Genomic DNA, 17,534 nt, shown 5'->3' on the forward strand with positions numbered 1-17,534 from the left:
GTTTTCAGCTCAATCCCCCTCGGGCCCGGGCCCGTTCCAGGGCTGTTCCTCATCTCCGGCTCTGCCCTCACGCAGCCCGGGGGCCCTGAGAGCGCGGGGCGAGGCTGTGCCGTGTGCAGAGCCCGCCCCCAGCTGCGATTGGGCGACGGTGCCGTCAGTCGTGGTTCTGGCGCGCTGATTGGTGGGATCGGGGCGGGGCAGGCCCCGGTGGCGGCCTGAGGGCGGCCGTGGCTCGGCAGAGTCGCCGTTGGCGGAGCGTCTGTGCGGGCCCGGGAGCGGCGGCAGCGGCCGGAGCGCGGTGAGGCGGCGGCGGCGGCGGAGCTGGGAGGCGGCCGCAGCGCAGGTGGAAGCGCGCTGGGTTGTGCGGGGGCTCGGGGCTCGCTGCGGGCCTCGGGGGCGGCAGGGGGCTCAGGCGGGTTCGTTGTGCCGTGTCCGGCGCGTGTTGCCGCTGGCGTGAGGGCGCTGCGGGAGCGGCTGCCCGCGGTCTCCTTGCGGCCGCTGCCTCGGCAGGAGCCGCTGCCGGAGCAGCGCTGGCTCGGCCCGGTTGCTGTGGCTGGGACAGAGGCGGCTGCCCCGTGCCCGGGGCTGTGCGGGGAAATTGACGTGGCCGGAGGTTTCTGTGCCCCGAGGAGACAGAGGAGTCCTGTACAAGTGACTTTATTGCTGAGCAGAGGGAGAGGCCGTGGCGCATTTGCCGTGCGCTCTCTGCCATTGTAGTTCGCAGCCTCCTTTTTATCTTCATTTTCCTGGCCCATTCTCTCTCTCCCTTTGCCCACTGGCTGAGGTATTTGGACGGTTCAGACTTCCCGATCCGCCAACTGCATGTCCTCGTTAATGTGCACCCCCACTTTTGTAGAACAGCCGATATTCCTGGCTCTCTTAAGTCTTTGTTCTTTTTCTCAAAGTTCATGATTTTAGAGGAATTTTGAGCAGCACTCCGTGTCAGTTTGTTCTATTTTCTGAAACTGATGGTTTTTCCCGTTACTTCCTTCTCCAGAAGTCCCTGGCCCTATCTCCAAGCAGATTGACTCATTGACTCTGTTTTTTTCTTACTGAGTCTTCTTTGGTTTTGGAATTATTCTGAGTGCCCTCATTCCCTGTCCTTCTCTAGGCAATCCTGGATCAGGAGGCCTGGCTGCCCCCTGCATCCCCTCGCTCACCTGCTGAATGAGCTGCATCCACAACATTCTCCATTTGCTGTTTCCTTTTGCAGCTGTACCAATTTCTGTTGCAGAGTCAGATATCCTCACCATGGGCTCTGCCTTTAGCTGTGCAAATTCCATCTGTGCAAGCGGGTAGAGGGAATCAGCCCAATTCCTGCCCCGGGTAGGAAGACCCAGGTACATTGTCCAGGCTTTGCCCCAGGAGGGTTAATTTGCATTTCTAAAGCTCCTCTCCGGGCTACCTGGAATGAAGCTTCTCTTCCGGAGCAGCCATGCAGCCCACCCCACCCCCCCCAGAATCTGCTTTTTAGTTGTTGTTGTTTTTGGTGGGTTTTGTTTGTTTTTTATTTATTTGTTTGGTTGGTTTTTTGTTTTGTTATGGTTTTAGGTGGGGGGAGGGTTTTTTGTTTGTTTTTTAAACAATATTTAAACAAACTATTAACTGTTTCTGAGTTAAACGGTCACCTTTAAAGCAGTTCTAGGTGAACGTTGAAAAACCCATAGCAAAACTTGATTCTCACACTTCTGTCCCAAACCTACCTAACCAAATAAAGTAGGATTATTTTGAAAAACGATTCTCCTGTTGTATTCTTGTCACTGAAACTGCGGGGAAACAAAAACCCTCCAACAATATCTTTAGTGTTAGAGAGTCAAGGCATTACTTGGTTTTGGCAAAGATATGCAGCACACATCATTCCATCCACACATAGCCCGAGTGTGCAGAGAAGATCATTCCATGACACGTGAGATTTATTAGTTTTTTCCTAAACTTTCTACAGTCTGAACCAATCTAAATCCATTGGTTTAATGTTCATTGCTTCCAAGTGGTGTAGTTTTTAATATTTGGTTTCCTATTAGATCCGGTTTCCTTCCCCTCTGGAGTTAATTAGCTCCACACTCCTGGATTTCCTTCTCAGCCTTTTCCAGACCAGGTGTCTCCAACTCTGCCGGGGGCAGTGTCTGGGGTAGCTGTTGGTTGCTGTTTGCTGCTGGGCGTTGATGTTTTGTTGCAGGTCGTTATCTCTGTGGGTGTCTTTTGGGCTATTCCCAGTCTGTGGAGATGTTGAACTCATCTCTGTTGAGTGGTGTAACATCCTTTAAATAAAACCTTTAAAATTCCTTTCCCCAAGGCAAAGACAAACGAGCCTGAGAGAAAGAAGATTTAAAAGAACCAAAATCGGTACATTTTGCAGCAATGCAGTCGCAGTCAGCCCAGAGTGTGGGTGTGAGTGAGCCCCAGAGTGGAATTGTGCCGTGGTGCTCCCCAGGAGCTGTGGCAGTGCAGGCCCAGCCAGCGCTGAAGCTGCAGCAGTGGCAGCAAGGCTTGGCCGCAGTGGCTGGAGGTGCCAGAGGAGGGTGGCCAGGATTTCCGAGGGTTTGAGCAGAGGATCTGTGGGCAGGCCCAGGGGCTTGGCCCGCTGTGGAGCCCTGGCTGCTGCTGCGTTGCCTTCAGGGCAGGCTCAGGGGCGGCTGCCATGGTCCTGCTGCAGGCGGGAAGTGCAAATCTCCGGGGCTTCAGAGCCCCTGAGGCCAGGCTGAGGGGTCCCCCCGTGTTCAGCTGTGCTGGCGGCTGTTTCTGGCCTCAGGGACACTTGGCATGGGCCCCTTGGCCACCAGTGGTGCTGCTTTGCACTCCTTAGGCAGGAGCCGATGTCCTGGCTGGGTGTTGGCAACAGCAAAGTGCCAGGGCAGGCTCTGTGCCAGCCCAGCTTTCTGTGGGAGAGATTTCACAAGAGACAGGATTCTGGCCACGGACTGCTTGAAACATACATCCCTTATCTCCACCCTGCACAAGGTGGAGAATTACCAGGGTAAGGAATTCCAGACATCAATTCCAAGGGAGATAATTGAATATCTGCCCTGGGTCTGTCTCTTCTTCTTGCCATAGCCAATGGCAAAAGCTGTACCCACGGCATCTTGGTTTTTATCACCAGCTTCCAAAAGTGTTTCTTTATTTCTCCTGACCTGAGCTCAGGGGGTGCCAGGGGTTATGGAGGTCCCCTTGTATTCCTAAAGCTGCCATAACCCCCTGAAGGATCTTTCGAGTAAAATGAGTTCTTCTTTCTGAGTCTATTGCTTCCACAATCCCTTCTCTATGAATTAATTATTTCAGAAATACCCTAATAAGTGATGCAGTGATTGCATCAGTCAGATTGAAGCAGTCAGAATTGCTTTTGCCCCCTGTTAGGTGCCATGGTGTCAGCAGAAGATATTGAAGCCTTCCTGCCCAGGGCATTTCAGTGCCAGGCTCTTACAAGCACCCACAGCTCCTTGGGTTGAGCTGAGCATGGGGCGGTGACCTGCGCTTTGTCTGATTCCCCTTCCTTAATAACAGCCTGTCTTGTAGCTCTTTTCCCTTCTGCTGCCCTTGCAGAGCCATCCACAAACACATTTTATCCCTCAGGCCAGGGAATGTCCCATCAATCTCTCCCAGCCTGGGTCGGGAGCTCTGTCCCTTGAGTGCAGTCCTGGGTTTCTTGCCAGCCCCTCTCCAGGCTGTTCAAACAGGAGGCTGAGTTAAACCCTTGCCCTGTCCTCAGTTCTGAATCCTCCTGTGCCACTGAACAAGTTTCATACTGTAATAACCAAGCCCTGCTCATCCATTTAGAGGCTCTTTTGGTTGTCAGAGCTTTAACTTGATGCCAGACTTGAACTCTAGGAGATCCTCCTGTTGTCATCAGTTTTCAGGCCTCAGTTCCCATGTGAGGTGTGTCTGCACAATTCTGCAGACATTGAGGCCACTCTGGCCACTGGGTTAAACATTTTAACACAAGAATTCTTCGGCATGGCCCTGTTTAACATCCACCTACAATTCAAATTCTTTCTCCCTGTCTAGGAGGGCCAGGGCAGGAGCTTCAGTTAATCTGCTTTTTAACACTTGAAAATTCTGTGATTCCTCCTTGTGTCCATCCATCCAGTTTCTTGACTGGAGTGTTGTAGGGAGAGATCCCTGGCTCCAAAACCCTGCCTTTAAGAGAGAGTCAGTAATAAGCTGTAAGCCCTTCCTTCCCTCTCTTGGAATAGGGTATTGATTTTAAATCAATACAAGCAACCTCTTGTCCTTGTTGCTTCAAAGTAATTTGGTGAGGGTCCATATCTAATTTTCCCTCTTTCCCTGGGACTGTCCACATTTGTGGGTTCACTTCAGCATAGGCCTTGCCAGACATTTGACACATAAGTACAACATCATAAGCCTCTGTATCACCTTTTACAATATAAAAATCCAGCCACCAAATTCCTTCCCAGTAAATTGCAATCACAGTAGGAATAAAAAGAAATTAATTTATTTCAAGCGTATCCCCTACATCTCCTAGTAGTGGTTGATGAAATCATACCTGCTCATCTTTCCCACTTATTCCCTTAATAATTAAACCATGCCTTTCCTATTTTGCCCATTAGGTCTAAGATTCAGAGTGGATTGAGAGGCCCCTGTGTCCATCAGGAGAGGCCTCCTCTCAATGCCAACCCACCCTGAATGTTCTCAAGGGCTCCAGTGTGGAGGGTCCCTGGTGTGATGGGAGCTGTGACAGCCCTGCCAATCCATGTCCATGAAGGGGTGGACTTGCTGGTCCTGAGGGTGCTGCTGTCTGTGCTTGCAGTGTCCTTGTGCCCTGCAGCTGGAGCCCTGATTCCTTGCCAGGGGCTGTTTGGGTGGGCTGTCCCCTGCCGAGGAGGGCAATGCCTCTGCCGGGTGCTTGTGGCCGAGCCCGTGCCCTGGGTGCTGGGGCCCCCTTGGGCCCTGGGGTTGATCCCTCAGGGGCTGTAGGAACTCTGCCCTGGCCTTTGCCTTCAGCCTGGCCTTTTTCTGCTCCCTTCTTGCATTCACCTGCTGGGCCTTTGTGCCCAAGTGCTGCAGGGCCTTCTTCTGCCCCTCCTGCAGCCCCCCTCGGTGCCTGTGGGTGCTCATCCTCTGAGAGCTGCTGAGCTTTCTGCAAAATCATTCGTTTCTGTGGTGATCCCAAGAAAAGAAAAGAAAAGAAAATCTCAGTCCTTCCTTGTATAATCCACATTTCCCAGGTGTTCCTTGCTCCTCGTCCCTGTGCTCAGGGTGCCCTCCCCAGCCCGTATCCCAGAGCCGGTCCCTGTCCTGCCGCAGTGTCCAAAGGCGCCCCCCGGCGGGCAGGGCCGGCAGCTCCACGGGGCCGGGCAGCGGCCGGGGCGTCCCGCAGCCTCCTGGGGGCCGGGGGCCACTGCCGGCCCTGCCCGGGGCTGGTGGGGTCAGGCAGCGCCCGGCGCTGAGCCCCGGCTGCCCCACAGCCCCGGCCCGGCCCCGCAGCTCCCCCCAGGCCCCCAGCCCGTGCTCCCGGTCCCGCACCTCTGCGCCCGGTGCTGCCGCTGCCCCCCACAGAGAAACCCCCTGAAACCCTGACCTCCTTGTTTTCCTCTCCTGGAAACCGGGGATACAAATGATCAGCTGGCAAATGTTGAGGATAAGACTCTGCTGAAAAACATCCAAATTCTGAGTATTTTTCTCTTCCTCCCCTTTTCTTTTTCTCACCACATAGATTCCTCCTGCTGCTTCCTGCCTTAACCAAATTCCTGCACACTCCCCTTCACCCAGTCTCTTCCCAGCACACCAATGCCATCCATCCCCTGTTGTCCAAATCCCTTCTCCACTTCTCTTATTGCCCCCCTGGGTGTCCAAGTCCTTAATTGCCTCTGAGGGAGTGTGCAATCTACCTCACCCTTCTCCCAAGGGACCCTTCAGAGATATTTTGGGATCATCATCCCTTTGGCACAGGACCCCTTCCTGGCTTTCCCTTTTCTGTCTCCATGGGTGCCCTGCCGTGCTCACTCCCCAAAGATCCCAGTGCACTCACTGATGAGATTTTCAGTGCTCTCTCCCTGCTGACTCTTCACAGCCCCCCCTGATGTGCCCCTCGTCTTTCTCCTGGTCACTCTCAGGTACCCAATCAGTCCCCGGTGCTGCCGCCCCCAAGGGGGCCGATCACCCAAACTGGGTGAGGCACCTTCAGCTGCACTCACTGCCCGCTGCCCCAGACGGTGGATAGAATTCCGGACGAGTCCCAAGGTGTGTGGAAAAATTGACTTCACCAGAGGATTCTGTCCACAAAGCAGACAGAGGAGTCCTGTAAAAGTAATTTCATTCCTAAAGAAAGGGAGAGGCCATGGGACATTTCCTACAGGGTCTCTCCAGTTGGTGGAGGACACAGCCTCCTGTTCATCCTAATTTTCCCAGCTGCATCTCCCTCTTCCTTTCCGCATTGGGTGGTGTACTTGAGAGGAAGAGACTTCCCAATCCACTTACTACATATCCCCTTGATATGCTCCCTACTTTTGTGTAGCAACCGATATTCATGGCTCTGTGAAGTCTTTGTTGTTCTTCTTCTCGAAGTTCATGAATGTGGCAGGACCTTGGCTGAGCAGCAGTCTGTGTCATCAGTTAACAACATTTTCTTAAACTGATGGCTTCTCCTGTCGCTTCCTTACGTACAAGTTCCTGGGTCTATCTCTCAGCAGATTCACAGCATCTGATTGTAAAGACACTTTCCTCTTCTTCCTTTCATGGGGGTCCCCCGTTTGTGGGATATCCCCCCTGGAGCTGTGTGTCCCCCCTTGCTGCAGCCCCAGCGCTCAGGCAGGGCTCAGCCAATCAGAGCACGCGGCTCTGATGACTCAGCAGTTGCCAGGCAGACCCGCAGCTCCCAGCGTTCCCCACCTGCGCCCAGCGCCCCCCTCGGCCCCAGCGCCCCCCGCGAGCGGAATTTGGGGAGGTGGGAGTGGGGCAGCGCCAAGGCCGGGCCCCCCCGCGCTGTCCTGGCGGCAGCGGCTGCAGTGGGGACCGAGTGCGGGCGGGAGCGGCCGAGAGCCCAGCGCTGCCCCAGCCCGACCTGCCCCAGCTCCATCCCTGCCCCTGCCGTGGGATGCTGTGGGTCTGGGGGCAAGAGAGAGCCGGCAGCGGGTGCTGGGCCTGGGGCAGGAGGAGAAGGGAAGGAGAAGCAGGGTTGAGGAACAAAAGTATCAAACGATGCACGTGGGAGGAGAAGGTGGGATTGTGCAGGAGAAGGAGGAATAGCAGGAGGAAGAGGAGTGTGAGGAAGAGCAGGAACAGAGGAGGAGGAGGAGGAGCAGAAAGAGGCGGCACCACACGGTTCTACTCCTCCCTGTATCTGCAGCCTCCCCCCCAGCCCCAGGAGCTTTGTCCGTATGCAGCAGGTGACCAGGGGAGGGGGAATCCATGATTTTCACAGAGGCTGAATCTTGGGGTTTCTGAGCTTTACTGGGCAAATGTCGGTGCTTTTGTTTTTTGTGAGGGCTGAATCTCTGTATTTTGAAGGAGGTTTTTGCTGAATATTGACGTTTGGGAAGTTTTTGATCTGCATCTTGATGTTTAGAGGATTTTTGTGCTGAATCATGGTATTTTGGAGGTTCTTTCAGACACAAGATGCCCAATGACTTTCCCAGATGAACTTGGGCATGGAGGTTTTCCCAGTCCAAGCTGCTGTCCTCTTGATTTTTTCTGCAAACCAGGATTTTTAATTCTCAGGGTGTGGCCTGATGGAGGAGGAGGAAAAGCCCCAAATGTACCTCATGAAGAGGGGCTGCAAACCGTACCCAGGGAGTTCTGGGGAGGAAAGAGCCCCCATGAGCCAGGAATGCATCCTGTGATCCAGCCAGAGCTTGGAGCTGGTGGAGAAGCCTCATGGCAGGGAGAAGCCACACAGGTGCTTGGAATGTGGGAAATGTTTCAGCTGGAGCTCCAGCCTGAGGCAGCACCAGGTGATCCACACTGGGGAGAGGCCCTTTGAGTGTGAGGAGTGTGGGAGGAGTTTCAGCCACAATTCCATCCTGATCCAACACCAGAGGATCCACACTGGGGAAAAGCCCTATGAGTGTGGGGAATGTGGGAGGAGCTTCAGAGGAAGCTCAGCATTGATTCGGCACCAGGTGGTCCACACGGGGGAACGGCCCTACACCTGCTTGGAATGTGGGAAGAGCTATGGGTGGAACTCTGACCTGAGAAAACACCAGTGCACCCACTCTGGGGAGAGGCCCTACGAGTGTCCTGAGTGTGGGAAGAGGTTTCACAGGAGCTCCGATCTCCTCAAACATGAGCGGATTCACACAGAGGAGAGGCCCTTCCGCTGCCCTGACTGTGGGAAGGGCTTCAAGGAAAACACCAAACTCACCATCCACCAGCGCATCCACACTGGGGAGAGGCCCTACGAGTGTGGGGAGTGTGGGATGAGCTTCTCACAGAGCTCTCACTTGACAGAACACCAACGGAGGCGCCACTAAGGGAAGTCCTGTGAGTGCCCCACGTGAGGGAAGAGTTTGTGTGCTGCTCCAGCTCTGTCCCCCATGAGACGATCTACATTGGATGATCCCCAGTGAGCGTTGTTGGGCAGAGCCCTGGTGATCCATGGTCCTGGTGATCCGTGTTGGGAAGACACCTGGCTTGGAGGCTCCACATCTTCCTGGTTCCCTGTGGGTAGCTAGATAAACCCAGCAGCAGGAACATCCATTGGGACACAGACCTACAATGGGAATTCCTTGGGGAGGGCAGATTTGTTGACTTTCAACCCCATAAAATCTCTTGCATTCAATCCTATCTTCTGGTGACATCAGGGAGTACTGAATGGTGTTGAAGGTATGTTCAGGGTGGACTATATGATGTTTGTATCCCCAGTCTGTTCTGTTTATGCTTTAAAGCTTTAAAGTACCTTTAAGACTTTTCCTGAGAGTGAAGAGGGAGAGAAGAAATGAAGAGTTTGTTTTCAGAAACTGCACTCACTCCTCCACATTGCTGCTCCTGCACTGTGTTGTCTGCGGATGGACAGACAGCGGGACAGAGCTCTCCTTTGCTTTTACTTAGTTTTAGCTAGCTGAGGCAAAGTAGTTCCCTACTGTGGGGTTTTTTCCCTTTTCTTTGGACCTGCTTAAACCTGCTCTGGCCTGAACACCAGAAGAGCACGGGCAGATCACACCTGTGGCCCACCAGGCCGGGCCTGGGCCGCGGCATTTCCAGCGCCAGAGGGACTGATAAGGGACTGAGTGAGCTGAGCTACAGCCCACAGAGGGACTTGGTGAGTTTGTCTCTCTTTTAGAGCAGCAAGAGGTTTTATTGTTTAATATTGTTTAGGTTTTATTGTGTAATAAACAGTTTTTTCCACTTTTCTTCAAAGAGTCATTTTATTTTTCCTGAACCAGTTGGGGGACACATGGACATGGAGGGGGACATAGCCATTCATGGGGATGTGGGTGGACACAGGCATGGATGGAGATGTGGGGAACAATGACAGGGATGGAAACATGGTGGGGAGACAGCCATGGGTGATGACATGGTGGGACATGGGCAGTGACATGTGGGGACATGGCCATGGCTGGTGCCATTGCAGGGGATGTGGGGGATGCTGGGTTGGAGGGAGTTGAGGGTTCCTGGGAGGGATTTGGGGCTTGCTGAGGCCTTTGGGGACCCCAGGCCAAGTGGCTCCGGCTGTGCTGGGAGACCATGGGGGAGGTTCTGGGGCAGCTGCTCAAGGACCCCCTGAACTGGAGCCCCAGCCAAGCATTGGGCTCCTGGAAGGGGATGAACATCCTTGTCCCCAGGAAGAAAATCCCAGCCCCCCCAGGGTGTCAGGGGCAGCTGAGAGGCCACAACAGGAGGGGAAAGCCAGACAGAGCTGTCACACTCTTAAACTACACCCCAAAAGTCCCAAAACTGAGGGATTGCTCCCAGGAAAAAGCAGCCAGGAGATGCATGAATTGAGGGAAAGGGGGGATGTGACCCCCCAGACTGAGCAGGAGGGACCTGCATCCCCCAAAACCAAATAGGGATAAGAGGTGGAGCTGAAGGCACGATGGGAAAGGGGTGGGAGTGCAGGGAAAAAGAGGATTCAGAGTGGGAGAGGGATGGGATCCCCAGATTGAGTTGGGAGGGGTCCTTGGGTTGGGGGAACGATAGGAGAGGGGAGGGAAAGTTGGGGATGGGATAGAAAAAGGGTGGTTCCGTGGGGATCCCACTGTGTCCCCATCGCTTGATCCCTGGAGTGATTCCCTGGGGCTCTGGAGGGGAATGGATCTGCACTGGGTGGATTCCCAAGCCCCCTGTCCATCCCTGGGGGGCTCATGGGGCTTTCCCTGGTTCCCTCCACCCAAATGCTGCAGCCATGGGAGAAAGAAGGGTGTGAAAGGAGGATCTGGATTGGGCACAGAGGAGGAGCAATAGGAAGAGGAGGGAGAGAAGAAGCGGAGGATGGGAAAAGGAAGAGCAGGAAGAAGAATAGAAAGAGGAGGAGCTGCAGCAGAACCACGCTGTTTTCCCACTCGCCCGCTGAGTCTGCAGCTCCCCTGGCCCTGGCAGCATCTATCCCCCCCAGATCTCACAGGTGAGTAGGGAGGGGGAACTCACCCCAAATCCATTGGAGGATCTCTGGGAGGGTTTGTTTCAGGGGAGGGGATGTTTGGATCTTGCAGGGCCCCAAGGGTGAGACACAGATGCCCCTTTGGAGAACTGTGGAAGGTTCCTGTGGCAAACTGTCTGTACTGGCTGGGGCAGTGGTACCAGCTGGGGGGGACATTGGTGTTGGGACTCTGATTGGCATCAGAGTGGGGAGAGCAACGAAGGCCAATCCTGGAGCTGGGGGATCCTGTCAGCCTGGAGGGGTGGGGGAGGCTGGAGATGAGCAGGGTCTGGGCCCATCCAACTGTGAACAGGGCGGTTACTTTTTAAGCTGGACTTGGGAAGCAGGACCAAGGGCCTCACCTGTTGTTTTTCCCCCAAGCCAGGATTTATCAATCCCAATCTTTGTCTGGATGGAGCTGGAGGAGGCTGCGAGGAAAAGGAAGATGGCCTGGGACACTGAGGCAGGCAAGGAGGAAGTCACTGCCCCTTTCTCCCTCTCCTCTGTTTCATGTCTCAGCCCAACATTTCCTCTGGCTGCAGGACAACCCCGCTACCAATGCCGTCCTGCCAAGGATGAACTGGGGGGATCCCCTTCCCCTTCCCTCTGGCACAGAGGCAAATCCCATCCTGTCCTTGTCCACAGCTCCTTCCCCTTCTCATTCTGTCCTTCTTCCTTCCTCATTCCTTCCTCTTCTTTTCTTTCCTTTCCTTCCCCAGGCACTGAGCTGCAGACAGAGACCAGGGAGAGCAAATCCCTGCTGCAGAACCTCATGGAAAAGGCCGTTTTGAGCAGCCCCATGGCATGGGAATCCAATGGGGAGGATAAGCCCTGGAGATCCCACACAAGGAGGGGTTGCAAACCCAGCCCTGGCAGCTGTGAGGAGGAAAGATGCCCCCTGTGTCCAGAAGGCAGCCAGAGATTCATTCAGAACTCAGAGGTGGTAGAGACAACTCATGGCTGGCAGAAACCCCACAAGTGCTTGGAATGTGGAAAGGGCTTCAGCTGGAGCTCTGGAGCTCAGATGTGATCTGGCTCCAGGTGATCCACATGGGGAAACGGCCCTACAAGTGTGGGGAGTGTGGGAAGGGCTTTGATTGGAGCTCCAACCTCATCAATCACTGCAAGATCCACACTGGGGAGAGAACCTATGAGTGTCCCGAGTGTAGGAAGTGGTTTCTGAGCAGCTCCAATCTCATCATAATGAGTCAAGGGATCAGCTGGAAATGTATTTACGATAATTGAAAACTGTGGTTGAGTCAAGGGGCCAGCTGGGAGTATAACTGAGATAGTAGAAGATTGCATATTTTAGTTAAGATTTTAAAATTAGTTAAGAAGGTATGTTAGCTAAGCAAAAATCACATAGGTTAGTGAAAGAGTAACAAATATATTAGAAAGTAAAGCTCGGAGTGACAGGGATAGATGTAGCAATTGTGGAGGAGCAGAGACGATAGAAATATCTTGCCTTAAGAATAATCAGTTTGGAGAGGCTTGGACCATGACCAGCAGATCAAAAAGTCCTGCAAACTCGCCATGGGTGAAGAGTTTACCATGAGGAAGAGAGCTTTCTTCTTCACATACGCCCACTCCCTTATTTCAAAATCCCACAGACCCAATTAAGGCAGTGCAATTGCACAGACATATTAGGTATTCAGCTGATTATAATACAAAGTGGGCAGATAATGATTATCTATTATGCATCCTTAGAAACCGCTTGGATATGTAAAACCTTTTCTGTATAAATAGAGAGCAGGAGTCTGCAACTCCTTGCACATCCATTTGGAAATGATTCCTTATATGTCCAGCACTGCGATAAAATACCCTTCTTTTCAACTTTAATTAGTTGAAGAGTTGTCTGTCCGGGCTTCAGTACATCAGCAGATTCACACAGAGGAGAGGCCCTTCCACTGCCCCGACTGCGGGAAGGGCTTCAGGCGCAACTCCACCCTCGTCACCCACAGGCACATCCACACTGGGGAGAGGCCCAATGAGTGTCCTGTGTGTGGGAAGAGATTCTCCAGAAGCTCTCACTTGGGCCAACACAAATGGAGGCACCATTAAGGGAAGTCCTGCCAGTGTCCCCCATCCCGGTGTCACCCCCTTTTTTCTGCCCTCAGAGCTCCTGAGCCAGTGGCAGCCGCAGCCCCTTCCCGTGGCCTTGCACCTGACTGGGACCTCCTGTGATTGCGCAGGGAGGATTGGGGTGTGACCTGGCAGGGAGGGTGGGGTCCAGGGAACACTGGGTGCTGTGGGTCTGCCCAGCAACTGGTGAGTCATCAGAACTGCTCTCTCTGATTGGCTGATTCTTGTTCATTGCATTCTCTTGTTGCCTGTGGAGAGGCCTGGGAGTTGAGAGAAGGAATGGGAGAGATCCCACCCCGAGCACTGGCACAGGGAGAACAGACCCAGCCTGGGCACAGGGAGTGAATTTATGTACCGACCAAATCACATCAGGACAAAGAGAAGGGAAAGGAATCTCTCCAACATCTTCCCCCCACCTAGGGGGGTTAATGATGATGGAGAGACGGGGACATCTGAGTTTAGATCAGAAGCCAATTTTATTGAGTATGCCAGGGATTTATATGGGGTTTTACTTGTATGGTAGTTATATAGGGCTCCATTTTTTGTAACAATTTCCCATTGGTTACACATTCTTCAGGACATCAGGTCACCTGGTAACATTATCTTATCACTAAGTTACTAAGTTTCACATCTTGTTTCTTGGTCCCCTCTTGCCCAGGGAGCCTTAATCTGTGTCTGTCCCTCCCACAGTTTCTGCTCAATCAGGCCTAAGATATCAGGCCCCTTCATCAGTTCCACTGTACTTTTTGTTTTATTCCCCATACCTCCCCCTATCCATTCAAACAAAAATACACTCTTAAGTGACTTGTCTATTAATTTTTTCACGCACTGTAAAATACAAGGAATAACCATAACAATACATAATACAATGCCTAATACATAGAAGCCTATTTTAACTAAATGTTTTATCCATCCACCAAGTCTCCAATCCCCCAGAAGTTTTCCTAGCCCTGTAAACCCTGATACCACTGGGTAACCTTAACCATTTTCCCAAGGACATAAGTCTGTTAGAGGTTAAACAGGCGCTGGTGTGGTGGTGAGGTCCTATTCACAAGGGTTCTCCGCCAATGTTGGTGTTCAAGGTGAATCTTCAGGTGATGCACTCAAAGATTCTTAAAAACGGCTTCACATTCTTTGCTGGAATCCACTCGGGACCATTCTCTGTGGAGACACAAGCAAAACCTCTACCCCAGGTGGCCTAAGGATAAGGCCCCAATATCTTACCAGATTCTGGATCCTTCACTAATGCAGGGGTTTCTTTCCTTTTGTTGCAATTGTGATTCATGATTAAAATGTGGAACAATCGGTGGGTTGGGGTCCATCAAAGAACAATTCAAAAAGTTGATCACATAAAGGGCTTTCTGCAGTCTCTTGGCAGGGTTGCCATCTCTGGCCCCCCTTTCTGTTGTACCAAGAGATGTTTGAGGGAGCCATGAGCCCATGACAGATTGGCCTGTTGGGGAATGAGCAATACCTGTTTTGTGCATAATTCCCCAGAAGGCAAAAGAGTTAGCAACTCGACGGGAAATATAAACTGGGCCATTGCCTGTCTTCACTTCAGATGTATACCAAGAATGGCAAAAGCAGCAGTGAAGTGTCTAGAGACATCGTAAGCTGTTTTCCCTGAATGGGCAGATGCAAAAAGAGCACCAGAAAAGGTATCAATAGAGGAATGAATGTATTTTAAATGACCAAATTCAGTAAAAATGGGTAATGTCTGATGCCAGACTTGAAGGCTCTGAAGCCCTCTGGGATTAATACTTCCTGCAATAGAGAGAAAAGAACACCTTTGGCAATCAGGACAAACAGCAATAGTTCTTGAAGCTTGGGCTTTACTAATGCCAAAGTGCCAAATCAAAGTGACACCATTTTGGTGAAAAAACAAATGGATCAATTTAGGCTGTTCTATCTTATTAGGTAGAACAGATTGTTGTACAGGCATTGTTAAAAAGCCAGCTTGCCTGTTCCCTTCAGCTAAAAATCTGGGATGGTCTGTATGTGAACAAATATGCATAACAAAGTAAGGAAATGTTCAATTTTCTAAGGAAAAAACAAGGAGCTGCAACCAATAAAATTGTTGTGAATTTTCAACTCTTTCTAAACTGATGCTTTGGCTCTCATCACTATTCCTGCAACATAAGCTGAATCTGTAAGCAGATTAAAAGGAACAGAAAATTTTTGAAAAGCTCTGACAACAGCAGCAAGTTCAACAATTGGGGGGGACCACTCAGATATGGATAAATCTGCTCTCCATTAGACCCACTAGAAGAGGGGTCTCTCCATACTACCACAGATTTCTGAGAGTGACCAGAACCATCTGTGAATACTGTTAAGGCTTGAAGTGGAACCTCACTCCTCTTGGGTTTCTCTGTCAATTGAAAAAAAAAAAAAAAAGCTTAAAAAAAGCTTTTAAAAGCTGTTAAAACAACTCATGTTTTGGAGGATGTATTGAGATTTGTCCACTGAATTCAGGAAAGGCCATCTGAAGAGCCTTGATCCCTGAACTATCCAATTCAAATAAAAGGTGGTTAAAGGTAGGAAAACAGTGGAAAATTCCCCTCCTGCAAGAGAAACGAGTCTCTGTCAGGCCTTAACAACCAGTTGGGCCATCATTTCATGTTGGCTACTGATGGTTTTAGTCATTTGGGGTGTAAGTAAATCCATTCAGTGATAAACAAAGAGTCTGGTGCATTGGGGTCCCATTGAAACATCAAGGCATGGGGCTGTTTTGCTGGATGCAAGATTATTAAAAAGAAAAGCAGCTCAGGTGCCCAGTGTGCAGCTTGTTGGTTTATTATGACATCAGCTGGGCATTGCAGCACCTGCTGAACTTGAAATGTAAGTTTTCTAGGTGATAAAAGGTCTGAATCTCCTTTTAATCATTCAAACAAAGGACTTTTAGCTTTGTATTTGAATTCCCTAACAAGGAGTGCACCCAGCTGATTGTTCCCAAACATTTTTGTGCATCATGTAAGGTGCAAATATTTGTCTGAATTTGAAGAGCTTGGGGAGAAATTGAAGAGACCCCAATATTTGCACCACCCCAAATACCTCCACGAAGGATGTTTTTGTACCTTTTGGGAGCTATGCAAAGCCCTGCCTGATTTACAGCTTTGGTGACAAGGGCTAACTAAGGCTTTCTCCATGACTTCCTGTTGTTCAGCTGTTACAAAAATATCATCCATAGAATGGTGCAAAAGAACATTAGGCATTTGTTGATGAACAGAATTGAGGACCTAGCAATATACCACTGGCAAATAGTACAGGTGTTTTTCATGCCCTTAGGTAAAACTATCCAGTGATATCGCTCTAAGGGTGCCTGCATTTTTGTGCTTGGAACTGAAAAGGAAAATTTAGGACCATCATCAGGATGTAAAGGAATATCAAAAAACCAATCTTTTAAATCAGTAACAGTCAAGTGCCAATTTTTGGGAATCATGGTAGGAGATGGGAGACCTGGCTGTAAGGCCTCTGTGTCCTCCATAGCTGCATTATTTTTCAAAGATCATGGAGTAAGCGCCATTTGCCAGTTTGTTTTTTGATAACAAACATGTGAGAATTCCAAGGACGGTTAGAAAGACAAAATGCTCTTTCTGGAGTTGTTGTTGGAGCAACTCTGTTAATACACAAAGTTTTTGCAATGGTAGGGGCCATTGATCCACCCAAACCATTTTCCCTGTTTTCCAGGTTAGTTTTAAAGTGTCGCTCTCCAACGGCCCCCTTTAAAAAGCTGATTGAATCCTAAAGCCCCATTGGGAGAGAACATCCCCCACCACGGTACCATTGGTACTGGTAATACAAACAGTATGATTGAGGCACGGTGTCCCTCGGGCCCTTTGATCTGTATCCAGTGGTGGGTTTGACAGCTGCGGCTGCTTCCTCCAATGCCTGAAAGTGCCTGGAGCACTTTAGCAAGGGACCACTGTGAGGGCCATTTGTCTTGAGAGATAACTAACTTCAACCCCTGTGTCTATGAGGCTGTCAAGTGTTATCTTTTGCCCTTTTAATGTCAGAGTACACCGGCATGTGGGGTATTGTTCTAGTATAGGTTGTACCCAACATATTTGGGGTGTTCCAGTAGACCCAAATCCCCTTTTTCATATTACGTCTGTAAAAGGTATGCTCATGGTTTGGGGCAATAAAATCAGTTGAGCTATTCAAGTTCCTTGGGGAACAGTGAAAGGCAGTTGGAGTGTCCAGGCCATGATCATAATCTCATTATCAGAGTCTATAACCCCAAGGAGAACAAAAAGTCCCATCAAGGAGATGGATGACCAACCTAAAAACAATGCATGCATACGCTGCCTGGATGGTCCTAAAACTCCTGTGGGAAGCAAATGAACTGATGACTTAAGTAACATTAATGTGATGGAGGTTGCCAACCCAGACAGGTTCATCTGTCAACCATATCAAGGCTACAACTGGACATTCATTGCCCTGCATCACAGTGGCCCCTATTAAAAATACGTATTTTGACACCCCATTGAGATAAACAATGTCGTCCCCACAAACTTTGAGGAGCATCGGCAACATAGGGTCTGATGTTAGCTTGTTGGCCATCAGGATGTTTCACATTAATTACAATGGCTGACAGGCCACCTGTTGTAGCACCACCCAACCCCAGAAGTCCAAAACTTGCATGAGTGAGAGGCCACGATTGAGGCCAGCAAAGTCACGAGAGTATTGTGACATCTGCTCCAGTGTCAATCAAGGCTGTTACTGATATGGTTCCTGGATGACATCCACTGGTGGTGAGGATGCATGTCTTTTCTGAATGGTTCTCCGTAACTTTCTCAGCCCAGAACACTTGAGGTATCCCTGTTGATCCACAACTTCCTGTGCCACGACTTCGGTCCACTGTATTTGGAACAGAACTCACAATAGGTACAATTTGAGCAATGCAAGTTCCTTTCTGAATAGTGAC

At 50.8% G+C, this 17,534-nt stretch overlaps 1 long non-coding RNA gene across 3 annotated transcripts; it reads left to right on the plus strand.

Annotated features, from left to right (window-relative positions):
• Nucleotides 1–186: 186 nt before the first annotated feature.
• Nucleotides 187–12,367, plus strand: LOC139585543 (uncharacterized). Of its 3 annotated transcripts, none has more exons than XR_011677107.1 (4): nucleotides 190–343; nucleotides 10,293–10,513; nucleotides 10,910–10,995; nucleotides 11,248–12,367. It is a non-coding gene; the product is annotated as an uncharacterized lncRNA (long non-coding RNA). The 3 variants fall into 3 exon arrangements; XR_011677108.1 differs by having other exon boundaries at nucleotides 10,914–10,995; XR_011677106.1 differs by having other exon boundaries at nucleotides 187–343; nucleotides 10,293–10,995.
• The last annotated feature ends 5,167 nt before the right edge of the window (nucleotides 12,368–17,534 follow it).

This window comes from Agelaius tricolor, unplaced genomic scaffold (genome assembly GCF_023055355.1).
Source record: "Agelaius tricolor isolate 1412-34295 unplaced genomic scaffold, bAgeTri1.0.p SCAF_84, whole genome shotgun sequence".
NCBI lineage: Eukaryota > Metazoa > Chordata > Aves > Passeriformes > Icteridae > Agelaius > Agelaius tricolor.